An 18,680-nucleotide genomic window follows, 5' to 3' on the forward strand; every position below is an offset into this window, starting at 1 on the left:
ATTACAGTACCCATACCGAGGAAGAAAAGATCAGATTAGTTGCATTGACGAAGTACTGTAGGCCTTGACAAAATCACATACATTCTTAGGTTTATTAGCAGAAAATGATACAGTAATATCATTGATAAAGGAAACTATTGATTCTTAGCACCTACCTCTTGTAACAAAATTTCTTAAAATTTGCTACAAATTCAAGAATTTTGCTACATGTGTTTTACTCTTTAAATTGCATGTTTACTACAGCCATGCCCCCCTGAACATGCCCGATCTCATCTCATCTCGGAAGCTAAGCAGGGTCGGGATTGGTTAGTACTTGGATGGGAGACCACCTGGGACTACTGGGTGCTGTAGGCGTTTAAAAAAATTTTTTTATATAAATAAATAAATCGCACGTTTAAACTTTTCCAAGGTAGGACAAGACATAAAAAGGGATACAGCAAGAAATTCAGAATTGAAGTTTGGAGAAGGTAAGTTAAATAAGAAATGCAAATTATTATCCTGATGGAGAGGACGGAGAAGCATATCTTCTGGCTTCGTCCAGGATTTTCACCGTGTTCCTAATTAGAGGGGTATTATGGGAATCCCACAGCTGGCCTGAATCAAGATCAAGAGATGGGTAATAGTAACTGCTGTAACAGATCAAGCCCCAAACCTCATCAGTATGACACAACAGCTATTTAAGATAACCAGGTAAACTTTGGCCAAAACATGGTGGCTGGAATATGTGAAAAATCCTTTCAGAAAGCCAAGGGAACTTTCAGAAAACTAGACATTGTTATAAAGAGCATGGAGTGCCATTCGAAATTAAAAGATTAATAGTCCAAAATTAACAACAGCCTAAGGGAGATTCTCCAGGAAAATTTATTTGACTTTTCCTGACCCTGAGACTAGTTTAGACGTCTTCACAGTTGCTCCCACTCAACTTATACTTCCCTTCCTATGCCGTCTGGGTTATAGTGCCCATCACACACTGTATTGTAATTGTTTGTTTTCTTCTTTTACCCCAACTCGGCTGTAAGCTCCCAAGAGAGCAAGAATCACATCTTCTCACATTAGCATCCCCAGAGCTCAGAACAGTGTCTGGCACATAGTAGGTGCCTATTCATATTCACTGAAACAGAGATGGAGAGAAAGAGGAATGGAGAAATAGAAAAAGCACAAGAACTCAGAAATTTGTTAAACCTTAGATAAAGATAAAGACTAGCAATACTCTTTTAGTTGTATAAGAAGGTAAATTTATTAGAAATAAATTACAGAAATGTGATGTCTGAGCTTTTCATTTAATTTAAGTGCCTTTATTCTAGGAGGGAGAAAAAAAGACAGAATAGATTTCATTTTTGCTTTTAAGCTTTTATGTTATATGCCATTATGTGAAAGTAACTTGAAAATATTAGGGAAGGCACATATTAGAATTAAACTGCCGATCTTTATTTAACTCTAATGTAAAAACTTTACTTTGGGAGTAAATGCTATTTGTGCCTGATTCTGTCCTCTTTCAAAGGATAGAAAAAGAAATTTGTGAGCAAATATACAGAGCAAACAGCACCTCCTGAAACCTTTGTGCCTCAGATACTGCTATTAGGAGTGCATGAATGTATTCATCAAGCTACATGTGCAAATTATGGTGTTGGCTGTGCAAACAAGGGCACATTACTTTAGTCATTGATGGAGCCATTTTTGGAACCTTTTCCAAGTCTAAACAGTCTTATCAGAGATTATAAAGCTCCTTACTAACAGTCATCTTAAGTGAATTCTAGACTTACTTGAAAAAAATAAGGTATGAGGCTTATAGGGATACTTATAAAAGGGTAAAAGTTGTAAATTATTTCAGGAATTTGTTCATTTATGCAACATATGCACTTTCCTAAATATTTCCACATACATTTAAACAAGAGTCGATTTTCCTCTGGAACTCAGTCCTAAAGACCTCAAACAAAATTAATATACAAATGGCAAAATCTCCAAAGAAATTACTATTAATTATAACCTACACCATATTAATAACACATATATTCAAAATTTCTACCTGTATTGACCCTGATAAGGGCAATGTTTATATTCTTTTAATATACATACATTTAGGATGCAGCTTTATTTAGCATGGGCTGATACAAGTTTCACAGAAGTGTAAATACATTTGGCAACTGCATATTTACATTTCTGTAAGTGATTTTACTTAATCCACTGTATCCCTCGAATTTCATTAGAGGGAATCTATTTATTGCTGTTGTCCTCCTAATTTTATAACGAATAAGCTCACATTCCAATTACTCTCTTGTGTTCTTCCATTGGTGAAATCCTCAATTAAGTCACATTTCAATGAACGATTTTTCTCTCTGTGAATTTTCATGTTCTTGAAACTACTAACACTCAGGAAGAACTCTATCTCAGTAGTAAACTTGGATTGATTATGCAATTGGTGGATGAAGATCAATGGCACTCACTTCTTGTCCTTGTTCAAGTGAAGAACTCTTTCTGTCTGAATGGAGATTTGAGAAAATGATGGAATCAATGTCTAAAATGAGAGCTCAATGATCAGGGATCATTGAAAGTTCACAGTGGAAAGTCTGCAGATACCTTTCAGGTGTAAATAAAGTCTTCATGCTTCTCAAGGTGTGGTCTGTGTGTGGACCATCTGCATCAGGATCACCTGAGGTGCCTATTAAAAATGCATATTTCCAAGTCCTACCTAATACTACAAATCCAATCTGTGTGTTTTTAACAATGTCTCAGAATATCTCTTCTATTTTAATATTTTTGAAACAAAAGAGATTAATAATTTAGATTAAAATGGATTATTTGGTCAATATAGAATGTAGATTCTTCTATACCTCCCAAATATTTCAATCTAATACGAATTCTACCAAAAGAGACCAGATGGTTCCCTGTTTGGGATTCGTCTGCATGATGGTTCAGGTCTTCCCTGATGTCATCTGTATTCTTCTAGGCTATTAGAAAAGAATCTGAAATGGACTTTCCAGGAAGAGGGTGTGGAATCTGAAATCTTGTTTCTTTCCAAAGTCAGGGTAGCTGCCCAGAGGAAATCCTTCACTTTCAGGGATTACATTCCAGTTTCTGAAAGTTTGGAAAACATCAGAGTTGACTAGCAAGATGGAGAGTTAGAGAGAAAATGAAGAGGATCTGAACCATGAAGGATTCAGCTAGTTGATTTGGGCCCAGTGCCTAGCTTGAAATGTTTTATGACTTGGCAAAATTCCCATTACAAGTCACTCTTTAAAGCTTGCATTTCCTAGTTCTTTCATACATTGATTCTGTAAGCCTCACATTCCTTTCTCCCATTCAAGTACTAAAGACAGACTTTACAGGTACTAAATGAGTTCTCTCCCTGTATCTAGGAATGAATGAAAAATGCTATGATCCATGAAAAGCTCTTTGTCTGAATTTATTGTTGGTTCCCACCAATCTCTAAGTTGGAAATATTAGAAATCCCTGATAGCAGCGTAATACCTGTCCAGGTTTTTGTTTTGTTTTTTGGTGTGTTTTTTTTTGTTTTTGTTTTCGTTTTTCACGGATTTCTATTAGGCCTATAAAACACAGATGGAATGGCAAAAACTGATAACTTCAATGGCCAGGAAGGTAATTTAAATAAATGAATAAGCCATTTTAAGGTAGTAAGAAATTATGACAAAGTAGAGAATGAATGTCCATCCTAAAGGAATTTTTAAAAATTGTACAAACCAAATAAAACAGTGAGTTTTAAATATTGCTGGCATGGGTTCCTGAAAGAGCTTTTCTAAACTTCCCTTTAAATACCTACAATGATTCAGAGAGGGAAAAAAGATGAAATCCAACAACTGTGGTAAAAAAAACCAGTACTGTCAGTCAAGCTATTGCCAGAATTTGAAAAGAATTTCCACTTACTAGAAGACTGATGGAGCTAGATGGAAGAATAATCATGTTATACCTACCTAGGAGTCTAGAAGAGACCCTTTTCTATTTTCCACTGTCAGTCCACTCTAAGGCACATTCTAAACACAAAATTAAAGAAGTACCCCTGTTTCAAGTTATTGTCGTATTTGTGAGAGAGAGAATAATGCATGTCTGATTCCCTGGAAGTACCTCTCTACCAGCCAAAGACCACAACTTCTGAAAAGCTCATGGGCAAGATGGTAGAAGTAGGGGCATTATGAAAGGCTCTGTCATACCAGTAACAGTGCCCACAGAAATCCATCCTCAGACATGCCGCACATTGAACCGTAGTCGTAGAAGATTTCATCTCACTCCTAGAGAGGCTGTAAAGAGATTAGAAAACATACATTTCAAATTGCCTAATATTCCAATCTAGAAATGTATCATACTTATTTAAACTATTTCCCATCCTAAGATAATTGTTTACGACTCTTTTTTGATTGCTTTCTTTGATAAACCGCTTGCAATATATAACCCTATACTTAAATCTTTTTCTAAATCCTTTTTCCCTTCAGTATTATAAATTCCATTATATCCCCAATGCATTATTTCATTTGTTTACATTGTGAAATAATTTTTAATCTCCTTTTACTAATGTATGAGTTCCTCAAGGGGTAAAAGATGATGGTTTACACGACATTGGAGGAGGCTAACACAGTGCCTCTTATACATAGATGGCCAGTGAATATTCATTCAATGAATGGATGAATGAATGGAAGTGAAGGGTGGTGAAGCGGAGAGTCCTGACGGTCAAATTTATCAGTTAAGACATGGTATTTTGCAGTAAAGCATCTAGGAAAGGTCTTGAGCTCAGAAATGATTTAAGAGGTATTATTGGAGGAGCTGTGAGTGCTCTGTGTGCTGAGGTCAGTGAAACTGGTTACCAGGTGTGAGGTTGAAAGCCTAGATATTGGTGGCACTTTAACAATTGAAATGGCCTGCTAAGTTGCTCAACTGTGCAAATTTTAATTCTAAAAATGAATATTTTACATAATTAAAAAAGCAACTTTGATAAAGAAGGCTTCCAGGTACCCTGTAAAAAACATGAAAAAAAAGAAGTTTCTTCTCATAAAAGAGACCAACATAAGCCCAGGGTGCCTGTTCTGCTTCTACTCCGATAATTTACTTTTAAGCATGAAAGTTCAAAGAATGGTGCCATTATGGACTTAACTATATTCGGGGAGTCTTTAAATCTGGATTCTCCTGCCATTTTCCTATCTGGACTTGTGTGTGTGTGTGACACTTAGAAAATTTTCAGCTTTCTCCTTCCATCAGTGTCTTTTTTTGGTCAAATAGGGATCACAGCTTCCACTCCCTCACAGGAGTAGTAAAAAGATTAATGAGAAAATAATAGGGGAACACTAGGCTATGAAGGCATTTTGATTCAACAATTCCATTTAACACTGTGGATTACTATTGTTGTATCGCATCATATCTGAACATATTTTAATATGGTTATTAATCTGCAGAATAACCTATGACCTAAATAGGGCATATTTTATTACAAACAGCAAGATACAATGAAGAATAGCTCTTTGTTCATCAAGAAAACGTGTGGATGTGGGAATGTGATGAGGAAGAAATACTGGTAAACTTCACTGGTCTATGTGTGAACATTTCCCAGCCAGTTAGTTCTTGGAAGTCTGTATCATTTTCACCTCTCCTAAAGCAACTGCTATTGTGTGCTGTGAGTGCCATTTAGAAAGTTCTTAGACATCCCTAGCCCTTTAACCACTTTGTTGACTGAAACTAGATTATTTGAACTGAGTTTATTTCTGGTCACCATGATTTTTTTATTATTATTTAAAAATATTGCCCCGTCTCTGTGTTTAAATAAAATTTAGATTTTTTTTTTTTTTTTTTAGGACATGGGCACAATACTGACATTCCCTTAAAAGAAATAATTATTTTATAATGTTCATCCCATTAGAACTAAACCCACCTTCATATGAAATAGACCATGATTTTTATCCAAGTGCACAGTGGAAGAAGCCAGAATTCAGTCAGAGTGAAGACATGCATATAATAGTCATACAGCTATTACATTATAAAAGGGATAAAAATCATACTTATTAAGTAATTCCATCAGGATTAGCATTAACAGTAATCTGGGCAGAAGTTTTTAATACCCAAATAGTTGGCTCTCTGAAGTTGTCAAGCAAGAGAGGGCTCTGTATTACAGGCAGATTTACAGCCATCTTCTGGGCATTAGGACCAAAATTCCTGTCGAAATATTTATGTGTCATTTTATCAGATCAGATTTTTAATTCACAGCATACTTCTATACTTGACTAGAGTTCAAAAAAAGGCTCTTTTTAGTAAACAGTATTTTTATATCTCTCTTAAATCATAAAGAAATCATTACATTGTTTTTTTTAAAGATAATTTAAAAGGAAGTTGAATTCCATTTGCTTGGTTAAATCATTCTAAATTACAATAAACATTTATTTTATAAGTTAAGAAATACGTTGTTTAAAAAGTTTCAAACTGGCAAGGAGATGACCTGTTAAAGAAAAAGAAATATGTGCATTATTTGAGCAGATATATAGTTTTGAAACTAGAAACCTAAAATATCAGATGGAAAAGAGTACACCATATTGCATTGGCTTTCTTCTTAATCCATATGCCATATTTTACATTGCAGAGAACTTATTATTAGCCTAGTGAACACTATTTATCAACATTTTAAAAATAAACTCCATTGTGAAAAGGAAAAAGGAGGAAGAATATATTTCTGCATGTGAGCTGATAATTGTAAACCTGGAAAATTGGCCTTAAAAACTGATACATCTTGGATCACTTACGTCCTTCTTATACCACGAAAAACCTTCCAACATCTCAAACTTCATTGTAATGGCATCTATTTGTTGTGCTGAAACTTTGAACTTGTGATCCATCCAGATATCTAAAATATGAGATGAGTTCTAAACAACTCCATGTTCCATGTCACATATATTCTGAATAGTTTCTAGCTCTGTTTGCCATTGATTAGTAAGGCGGTTTGTATTTGACCTAGGACATGGTCTCATTACAGCCCCATTATCATGTCCGTCTTGATCAGGGCTAGATTTTAGATTTTAGCATTTGGATTACTGAAATCACCTACTCCTTGCCAAAGGGGGTGGAAACTGGGGGAGAAAGGACGTCATGAGAACAACCTTGCCTTGGAGTTCAATCCCCATAACCTATATCAGCGAAAATGGCATCATCAATATCATTAGTAATGTTTTAATAGCATTAAATTTCTCTAAAACACCATGTAATTTGATAGCACAAATATTTCTCAATTCAATCAAGTATGTTTTCTCAATTCCTTTTTTTAACAGGTGTCACGATCAAGACTTTCTTGGAAAAGATACAAGTTTCAATTCTGCTTTTAATACAAACTTATCAAATACTTCTCTTTGCTCTTAACTCAATAAAAATTATAAAAGTGCTTACTTATGTATGCCAGATAGTATTATAAGGCATGAGGACTGAGTGATGACCAAGTAAAAATCCTTGTTCTGATGTAATATATTCTAACAATTGAGACAGGAGCTACACAAAAAAGAAGAAAAAAAAAAAAGAAAACAAATATAGAGAGAACAGAGCACATATAACAATGCCAGGAGTGCTACATTCAATGAAGACACATAGGTAGTAATGAGAGAAAGAAGGGGCTGGGTATTTTAGATAGGGCAATTAGGGAACTCTGACAGAGGAGGTAACATTGGGCAGAAACCTTAATGAAATAAGCAAAGCAGTCATGGAAGATATGAAGCAGAATGTTCCAGGCAAAGAGAAAAACAAGTATAAAGGTCCTGCATTGCAACCTTGCTTGGCATCCTAATGGAAAAGCCAGTGTAGCTGGAGCACAATGAGGAAAGAGGATGCTGGTGGGAAATGAGATCAGAGAGATAACCAGGGACCAAATCATGTGGGGCCCTGAGGTCATTCTGAGGAGTCTGGATTTTATTTCGAGTATCATGAGAAGTCTTTGGTAGATCCCACAGAGTGGCATGGCCTGATTTACATTAAAACACTCACTCCAACTACAGTGAGAGAGTTAACTGTATGGAATGGGGAGAGCAGCTAGAGGCCATTGCTGGGATCCAAGCAAAAGGTGAAGGTGCCTTGGACCAGGGTAGCTGCATGGGAGATAGCTGCATGGGAGGTAGTTGAATGCAGGATATATTTTGATGACAGGACCTATAGGATTTGCTGATGAATTGTATGTAGGGTCTGAGAGAAAGAAAGGCTCATTCTAGGGTCATTCTAGTTTTTAGGCCTAAGCAACTTACTAAGAGGAGGAAAGGAAAATGCAGGATGGTGGAAAGAAATCAAGAGTTCTTTTTGGATGTATAAAGTGTGAGATTCTTCTTCCACATTGACGTAGAGACGTGAACTTGGCAGTTGGTGTATGCGTTTTCTACTGCTGTGTAACAACCTACCACAACTTAACAGCTTAAAATAACACTCATTTATTATCTCTCAGTTCCTATAAGCCAGAATTCCAGGTACAGGTTAGCCGGGTCATTTGCTCAGGGTCTCACCAGGAAAAAAATCAATGTGTTGGCCAAGGCTGTGATTCTCATCTGAGGGTTGGGATCCTCTTCCAAACTCACTGGTTGTTGGCAGAATTCACTTCCTTGCAGCTGTATAACTGAGGTCCTCGTTTTCTTGCTGGCTGTCAGACAGGGATTGCTCTCGGCTCCTAGCGGCTGCTCTCAGTTCCTTGCCATGTAGCTCCCATGGGCAGTTCACACCATGACTGTTTTCTTTCTTCCAGGCCAGCAGGAGCAAATCTCTGATGCTTTGCCTTCTTTTAAAGCTTCATCTGATTAGGTTAGGCCCACTCAAGATAAGCTTGCTTATCTCAAAGTCAACTGATTAGTATCCTAAGAAGAGGAGTGATATCACATCATATTCATGGGATCCACTCATACTCAGGAGGAGGAGATTATACAGGATGTGTAAACCAGGGGTCAGGAATCTTGGGGACCATTCTTAGAATCCTGCCTACCACAGTTGGATATATGATGGTTATATGAGGTTGGAGCTGAGTGGCATTTCAGGGCTATTAAAGCCATGGAATTGGATAAAATCACCCAGAGAGAGATAGATTGTAGATGACAAAAAAAATGATATTAATTTTTAAATAATTATATATGATACCTGCTAAGTTCATTCTATGTGCCAGGTGCCAGTTTAAGTAATTTACATATGTTACTCTTTTAACTCTCACAACAATGCTTTTGAGGTACCCACAATCCCCATTTCAGTATCCCCTCAGGATACTGAGGCACAGAGAGGTTAATTTACTTGCCCAAACTCATGCTACTATTTAAGTGGTGAAGCCAGAATTTGGACCCAGGCAATCTAGTTCAAGAATCTGTACTTTTAATCACTATTCAATATTATAAACTTCTTATGGAGTTTACATTATAGAAGGGGAAAGGGGACTGCCAATAAACATGTAAATAAATGCTTACATAAGCTCATTTAATACAGCGCTAAAACAAAAATAAAACTGAGTTCACCATGAGAGATAATTAGGATTGACCCTAATACATTTACTTCATTCTTCATACTATTCTGTTGGGACTTTCACAGTGAAATACCACAGATTGAGTGCCTTCAACAACAGAAATTTATTTTCTCACAGTTCTGGAAGATGGAAGTCCATGATCAAAGTTCCATCAGGGTTAGTTTCTGGCGAGATCTTTCCTCTCTTCCTGATTTGCAGACAACTATCTTCTTGCTGTGTCCTCACACGGTCTCTCCTCCATGTGTGCACAGGAAAGGAGGGAGTTTTGGTGTCTCTTTCTTTTCTAATACGGACATCAGTCTATCAGATTGGGACCCTGATCACATGACCTCATTTAACCTTAATTACCTCTCTAAAGGCCCTATCTCTAAATACAGTCATATGGAAATTTGAGCTTCAACAAAAGAATGTGGGGGGCACAATGCAGCCCCTAATATTCTTTGGATCCTAAAAGAACTAATATATGAGGAAAAGAAGAAAAATATTATATAAAAATATTGAGAAAAAAAGCAAAACATAGAGTCCCAGTTCTCCCATAATATTACAAAAAGTTCTTAAAGACAAAAAAATATTATAAGTAGTACTTACTGAAGGTTTTGTGAAATATTTAAATGAGTGGACCTGAATGAGCAAATTACTGATTTTTTTTTAATTTTAAAAGAACTGAATGTATCTACATTTATTTATGTATACCTACCCAGAAGTGAAACATATTTTTCTCCATGTATAGTAGACAATTTGTAGATTTGAAAATCATAGGGCTTTCCATGTTTGCAGGTTCTTCTATGTGGCTAACCCTCCCCTTTGGCCTTCAGATGGCCAATTGTAAGTCACATGAGTCTAAGACCCAGCCATATTAGTGTAAGATAAAGAGCTGAAACAAACAAACAAAAAATCTCAAAGATGGCCAGATACACAAAGGAAGTCTAAAAGGCTGAATATAAAAGGCTGAGCTGCTCTTGAAGGAACTGGAAATGAGCCACTGGAATTGAAGTTGAAAGAAAGCACAGGCACTATGAAGTAGAGTGAAAGCTGATGGGTGTTATGTCAAGCTGTTGAGAAATTAATAACCATAAGTATGAAGAATGTATGAGTTAGAGAAATCACGTTGAGAAGCAGGTGAGGAGACAAAGTCAGAAACAAGAAGAAAATGAAGCTAAACTTCATTAAATGAATCAGACGTGGAAGTTATCAAGTTATCCCCAGATGTCTTGATGTGATCCAGGCAGAGTGCCCCTGAACTCAGAGACAGGGGATATGGAGGGCAGGAAGAACAGTTAGAGGGGAAAAGCCTGACTAATTGGTTGGATGATGACCTTTTTGGCGTACCCCATTGATGTAGGTTAAGCATCCAAACTGATCAGACAGGGAAGGTGCAGCACCACCCACCGTACTGGCCCCCTACCATGTCTCTGTATACGTTTAAAAATCAAGTCAGGCAGACACACACAAAATCCCCAAATGTGTACCAGTGATTTCTTACTATAGCATCACATAATAAAGCTGACACCATATAAAGTTGGGAAAGTGAGGAGAAGTCAGGTCTGGTGCTCTATCCTTTCTATAATCTGGGTCCTTAGTTCCAGCCATTCAGTGTCCCACAGGTACAGAGCTTCTTCCTTGGCACTTCTCCAGAATCCATGGTCTTTTTCATTACTTACCTGTCCTATGAAAGACACACTTTGTAAGCTGTAAGCCCTGTTTACCTTCTGTGTCCCATTTTCACTGCTAGAATAGGAATGCTTTTATTCCTGAGGATGGAGAAAAAAGTAAAGGCATTAAAAGTGAAAGTATTATCCTGGTCTCAGGATAAGCTATCTAAGGAAAAATAGGACATTCTACCATGGGGAGCTAATCTCCTTTTTACACAGCTTTTATATCCTATTGTACCAAAAGACTTCCCTTCTTTCTCAAACTCAAAGTAAGTAACAAAGAGCCCTCTCAAGGATATAGGCATCTGACTTGGATTCTGATAGCTTTGCAGATTCATTCCAATAAACTTTTTTATTAAGGCCAATGATGAACATTTCTCTTCTTTGCAATTCAAAGAGCCCAACTAAATAAAAGTGGTCAACATTTTTTAAAATAAGTTAATATAAATATTATAAATAACTCTTTAAAGTAAATGGATGCAGTTAATGAATTTTCAGAATGTCCTAACTATACTAAATCCCTGTGAAAAATTCTTATTTAAATAAACATAATAATATTTTTTCTTGGTAAAACATTTCTTTATTACTAACACAAAAAGTCAACATCCAAATTATCATTAGTTTTGAGTATAGGGTAGTGTGAATTATTGAGATTTTTATTATAGTTCTCAAATACTGCTCAACTTCTGCTGATATATATTCATTATATGTTAAAAGCATACTTAGACAATTGGATAACCACATGCATAAGAATGAATTTAGACCCCTACCTCACACCAAGTACAAAAATTAATTAAAAATGAATTAAAGACCTAAGTCTAAGAGATAAAACTTAACAACTCTTAGAAGAAAACATAGATTTAAACCTTTGCAACCTTGAATTAGGCAACAGTTTTTACCATGGGGAGCTAATCTCCTTTTTACAGCTTTTCCTTAGCTATGACAACTAAAGCATAAGCAACCAAAGGAAAATCTATATACACTGGATTTCTTCAACATTAAAAACTTCTGTGCTTCAAAGTACACCATCAAGAAAGTGAAAAAGAAACCCACAAATTGGGAGAAAATTTTTTAAGTAATATCTGGTAAGGAACATATCTAGAATATATAAAGAACTCTAAACAATAAAAGGACAAGTAACCAAATTTAAAAATGGGCAAATAATTTAAATAGACATTTATCCAAAGATATACAAATGGACAGTAAGTACATGAAAAGAGGCTCAACGTCATGTCAACAGGGAAATACAAACTAAAACCACAATGAGAGATCACATCACATACACTAGTATGGCTAAAATCAAAAAGATACATAATAAGTGTTAGTAAGGATGTGGAAAAATTTGAACCTTCATACATTGTGGGAATGTAAAATAGTGCAGCTCCTTTAGAAAGCAGTTTGGAAGTTCCTCAAAACGTTGAAAATAGAATTACCATTTGACCCAGTAATTCCACTCCTAGGTATATACCCACAGGAACTGAAAACATATGTCTACACAGAAACTTATACACAAATGTTTATAGCAGCTTTACAAATAATGACCACAAAGTTAAACAACTGAAGTGTCCATAAACTGATGAATGGGTACACACTGTGGTACAGCCATAGAATGGTATATTATTCAGCCATAAAAAGGCATGAAGCATTGATCCACAGTACAACACAGATGAACTTTGAAAATTATGCTAATTGAAAGAAACTGGACACAAAGGACCACATATCGCATGATTCCAATTATATAAAATGTCCAGAATAGACAAATCTATGGGGACAGAAAATAAATTAGTTGCTAGGGCCTGGGCGGAGAAAGATATGAAAAATGAGTGCTAATGCCTATTTTAAGATGATGAAAATATTCTCAAATTAAAGAGTGATATTGGTTGCGCAACGTTGTGAATATACTAAAAACCACTGATTTGCACATTTTGAAAAAATAAATTTTATGATATGTGAATTATATCTCAATGAAGCTGTATGTATTTTTTAAGCATACTTAAACATAGTAATGGGTTAACATAATTATTTGGCCATATTTTAACCAGTATACTGATTTTTTTATTATTCAGTTATTCAAAAATTATTAATGAATCTTCTATTTACAGGCAATCTTCTAGGTACTGGGAATAGAGTTAAATATGATACAGTGCCATTAAGGAACTAATAGACTAGTGAGGCTAACAGAAACATTAACATATAGTTTTAATAGTATATGATATGTGCCGTAAGTCATAATAATGATATACACAGAGGACTGGCTACGAATCTAACCTATAACTAAAAGTTATCTTGAAATTAATTTCCTTGCCTTTCCTGCCTTACTCTTTGGAGATCAACGTGTCAGAAAATTGCAGAAACAGAAGAAAAACAAGAAAACAAGAAGGCTGGTTTTCCCAGATCTACATTATCAATAGTTGGTGATCATGATGATACACATACAAACCACTGTTTTTATGCCAAATAAACATGTGGGCTACTTCTGCCTTAGAGAATAATACAGACTTTCAAGCATTTTCAGCCAATGAGCTTCATTTTCTGCCTTGATTTAAATTCATATTTTGTCATCAAAACCAATATCCCATGATTTCTTTGCAGTCTTTATCTTAACAGTTGACGAACATGGTGTAACATTTCCATCAAAGCAGCTTAGACATGTGTCTATTTGCTTATTGAAGGTGGCAATAGATATTAACCAAAAACCCCCCAAATCTCACCTGCTTATCATCATCCATCAAGAAATCCCGTCACACTATCAGATCAGTCAGATGTACCTCATTTACTGAAGCTTCCCAGAAGGCTGCCTAAATCTGAGTTGAGTCTCAGGGAAATCAATGAACTGACCACGGCCTCTTTAAAAAGCGTATCGTGAACCTATGGAGCAAGCATACCAGTGTACCTTGGTTGTGTATGTTTTTCAGAGGAACACTGACAATTAGCAAATATCTGTCAGTAACAATTACTCTGAAGTGGCTGGCAACTTTAACTGTAGTCATTTCCGCATTTATTTAACCTTAAAACCATTTCCAAAGATTTAAACTATTTCCTTTGCTTCATGGTATGGCTTCCCACACCCGAACGACTTTACATCATCGAACGAGAATGCACAATGGGGAATGGTCAGAATCTAACGAAGAACAGTTTTATTTCAGCACAGTTGTATGGGTGGCTATTTTTTTTCTCCCTCCTCTCTTTACTTCATGTGTCAAAAGAGCAGCCTGTAAATGGCCACGTTCCAAGCAGATATGTTCCCGGCAGAGCAGTGAGGCATCTAGTTAAGGCAAATGCCTTCTCCGACATTCCCAGTAGTTCAAATTGGGTTGTATTATTATAAGACCATTCTCTTCCTTTCAGGCTGACTGCATTCCAGCAGCAAAAGCTGTGTACATCCGATTCAAAAACAAACATTGGGACACATCTAGACTAAAGGCTATTAAGATTGTGTATAATTGCCTCTTTGTTTATAAAAGTTTTGCTAATCTTTTATGACCTACTTGCTTTGGCCTGAATGATTTTACTAGAGCTGCATTGCTGAAGTTGTCTTTGCTAAAGTAATGTTTTTGTCCATTTTTATCTTTAAGTTTCCTTTGCTCAGTTTTGATGGAAAGGAAAAGAGCTGCCCCAGCTAACAATCCTTAGTATGACTCATAACAAAGGATCCTTTTAAGAAGGAAAATAGGACTGTCACCCATTTCCTGAAACCTCATTCAAAGACAAGCTCCTCAGCCCAAAGGGAATGCCTGCAATATCTACCCCAGCACCAAAAAGCACATTAAAATCATTTCATGCACATGATATTAGAAATACAAAAGGAAAAGAAGCCTTCCCGGTACAACTTGCCAGAGCACCTGTAAGCCAGCTGCCGTGTGCCAAGTCACTGCAGCACATGTGGTCTTATAATAATGTAACATACATTCCATATTCATTCCATCCTCTTGAGAAAACAAACAAGAATAATTCCACCAAGACCTTATCCTACAACATTACCCTTCATTACAGAGTTATATGGTACCATCTGTGTTGTGGGGACACTCTGGGATTTTTATTGTTTTTTTTGGTTGTTATACCATATTATTTTGTGTATATAAACAGTTCATGATCAGAATGGAAAATGACCTAAGTAAATGTTTAAAAATTATATTCAAGTGCTATCTTCATCATTTTGGTTAATTTGCAGATTCCATAGACTACAGGATTATAAATGTTTTTAACTCCAAGGTTTTATCTTATAATCTGTTTCCTTATTAAACATGACGTCATATTCAAGCATCTATAGGTAATTAATAAAACAATTCCATTCAGCTGTATGTTACAACCAGCTTGAGTCATTCTCCCAGGTTTTCATTTATAGTTAAAAAGAAAGTCCTCTAAACTTGTATGTTTTGTCTTTATTAAATGTTCATCCTATTCTCACTGTTGATTTATTAGCCCCATAGACATGAAGCTCAAGTTCTTAGTCTACCCACATGTCAGGGGAGGTAGAGCCTCCCATGTCAGGTCAGCTCTCCCTTCTTTCTGGGTGGATGCCTCAGAATAAACCACAGATGCCCTAGAGCAGTCACTGTGATTTTGTTGATTTGGTCCTAAAACAGTAAAAATATTAGTATTCTTCAAACTATTAACCCAAAGAAAAGAATGGCTTTAGAATCCAAATTACGGTACTTCCCAAGAGAGGTTAAGCTAAAGCAAGTTCATTTCAAGGAAGACATGAAAGTACTTTGAAAGAAAATAGTCAACTCCTATGAATAAGCCCCCGACCTCTTAATATTTTCATTCCCCAAAAGTTTCTAAGGGATGTCTTCCAGAATGTTTACTGTATAATTTCCTTTAAACTCAAATTACCAGCCAGAACTTATGACCAGTTACAGAAATAGGATCTATAACCTCCACCAGTACTTCTGTCTGCTGCTCACATATACAAAGATTGACTATATACTTAACGTATTTACTTTAATCTTTTCTTTCTATGTGTGGTGGTTAAATTGATCATTTAGCTAATCATTTATTGAATAGTTAATTTGAACTCGGAAACAAATATTATAAGGAAATTGTGAATTCCGAGAGCTTTGGCCCTGTGACATAACCTCTGTATGCATTAGCTGGAAGGAATTGTGGGTTGCTACCCCCAGGTATGGAGAGATTATATTTGTCATTTTATTTGAGGAGGTTGGCTCACATTAGGCAGAGTCATCAATGAATGGAAGGGATATAAACAAATTTGTGTCCTTGGATAAGGAGAAGCAGTTTAGCATTATAAAAGGAGATCAAAGGAGGACTTTTACTTTATTTGAATGTATTAATTGCTGTACAGAGGAATTTATTTTATGTGTTACTTATATAAAAAAGATCAACCAATTAATTAGAGGCTAAATCTGCCATCTGTCCTAGGGAAGTCTAATGATAGGCTCAGGTCTATCTTTAGAAATTGCAATGTTTACAGCTGAACAGCTAAGCACAGAGTCCCTTGAGCCAGACTGACGGGGCTCATGTCCCAGCTCTGTCACTGATATATTCCTCAGCCCCTCAATACCTTAATTTCCTCAACTATAGAATGGAGGATACAACTACAACCTGCCTCATGAGGTTATTATAAGGATTAAATAAGTTAATATGCAAATAGTAATATGCAAGACTCTTGGAATAGTGCCTGGTGCATGTTATACTAATTCATATTATTATGAGTCTTAACAATTACTTAATTCATATTATTATGAGTGTTATCATCAATTATTTTTAACAAGTTCTCATAAGTGTTCCCTTCAGCAAGTAGTATAGAAGTTGAAAAGCTCCTACTGTCTGTCAACAGACTCAGAGGGATTCCATTCAAGCCAGTGGGTGAGGGCAAGAGGAAGGTATTTCCAGAAATGTCAGTCGTTATCAAAGGTTGAGTTGCTGACGTAGGTAGAGAAGTCAACATGAGATGCCAGCTCTCTTGGATTACGGGAACAGCCACATGTTCACCTGGCAGTCCGTTTCAGAAAACAGAGGCAGGGTCTACACTGCCCAAACCAAAAAATACTAAGGCCTAATCATGTGCCAAGCTCTGTGCTAGATGCTAAGGGTTCTGAGAAAGAATAAAATATAGCTCTATTTCCTAGAGGACCACATCCTCCTGAACAGAAGCCCGCCACAACCTTATGACCCTAAACAAAGCACCAACGTAGTTTTTGCCAGAATGAACGCCTATTTCGTTCAGCTTTACTCTTGAGGTCTGAAGAGGAAATAATTCCTGCCCTCATGGAGCTTCTATTTTACTGACGACAGACATTAAACTGGCCATCAAATTCACATGCAGATTAATTACAGTTTCTGGTCAGTGATATGAAGGAAGTATAAAAGCTACTGTGATAAGGAGCTGTGAAGTGAGATCCCTTTAGATAAAGCAGTTGGGAAAAGGGCTTTGACAGGGTGAGATTTATGCTCAGTCCTGTGCAGAAGCAAGCAGCCATCTATTCAGGAAGAAGAGAGTTCCAGTCAAAGCAAGCATAAACTGTAAAGGCTATGAAATGGAAATGAACCTAGTATGTTCAGAGAAATATCAGAAGCCAGTGTGACTAAAAAGATATAAGCCAGAGGCAAATAAAGTTATATAGGTAAGCTGTGGCCAGATGACAATGATTCAAAGTGAAAATATGAAACTACTTAAAACTACTGACCGGTTTAACATGGGAACAACAGGATCTGGTGACATTTCTCCACTCTTCTCTACATTTGTGAGAGTAAAGGAATGACTCATTAGGATATTTGTCTAAAGCGCTGCTAGGGGACAATGTGTTTCAAGGCAAAAATGGAGCAAAGAGAAGCACTTTACAGTTTACAAATAGCTTCCACATAAATTTGTCCTTCGTTCATAGTATAATTTTATTTGAACGACTAACATATTAAGATATCGTCACTACCATTTTATAGATAAGCAAAAAGAGACAAAGGTCTGGGATCTTGCTTAAATTGACATAGTGGGTATGTGGCCAAGCTAGGGATGTAATCCGGATTATATAGCTCTTGTCTTCTTTCTGCTAACCCATATCAAGAGGGACAGGAAGGAGACACATGGTGCCTTCCTCGCTATGGTCTAAGGGAGAAGAGAGGCCTGAGGGAGAAGAGAAGCTTGTGTTTCTGAGGTGCAAAAATAAGTGTGGCATATGCGATTAAGAGACTGTCCAAGAATATTTTACTCCGAGGGGAGAGGAAAAAAATAATAAAACCGCAGCCCTCAAAACCATGCCAAATTCAGTCAGTCCTGGTCTGATCAGCTGTGTAATTGCTGAAGCTGCACTCTGCAGCCTCCTGCATGCGGTTCGACTCACTCCTATAACTGCAGGAAACTTGGAGAGCATTTACGCCATGTGTTCAACGGGGCTATGTTTTTCCCAGTCTCTAGCTTGTTTTATTTAGGACATGCAAGAATTGGGCAGGTTTACCTAAATCAACACCAAATTCCAGGAATCTGAATGCTGACATAAGATCTCTTAAAAAAAAAAAAAAATTTTTTTTTTTTATGTTCTTCATTCAAGAAAAGAATTAGCAAGGGGTGACTAAGCAGGGCTACCCATGTGAGGGAGTGTTCAAAACAG

The 18,680-nt window shown here is 36.4% G+C and overlaps 1 pseudogene; it reads left to right on the top strand.

Annotated features, from left to right (window-relative positions):
• The first annotated feature begins 235 nt into the window (after positions 1–235).
• On the top strand, positions 236–354 carry LOC120596260 (uncharacterized; annotated as a pseudogene).
• Positions 355–18,680: the final 18,326 nt, after the last annotated feature.

Source organism: Pteropus medius, unplaced genomic scaffold (genome assembly GCF_902729225.1).
Source record: "Pteropus medius unplaced genomic scaffold, Ma_sr-lr_union100, whole genome shotgun sequence".
Classification (NCBI taxonomy): Eukaryota; Metazoa; Chordata; class Mammalia; order Chiroptera; family Pteropodidae; genus Pteropus; species Pteropus medius.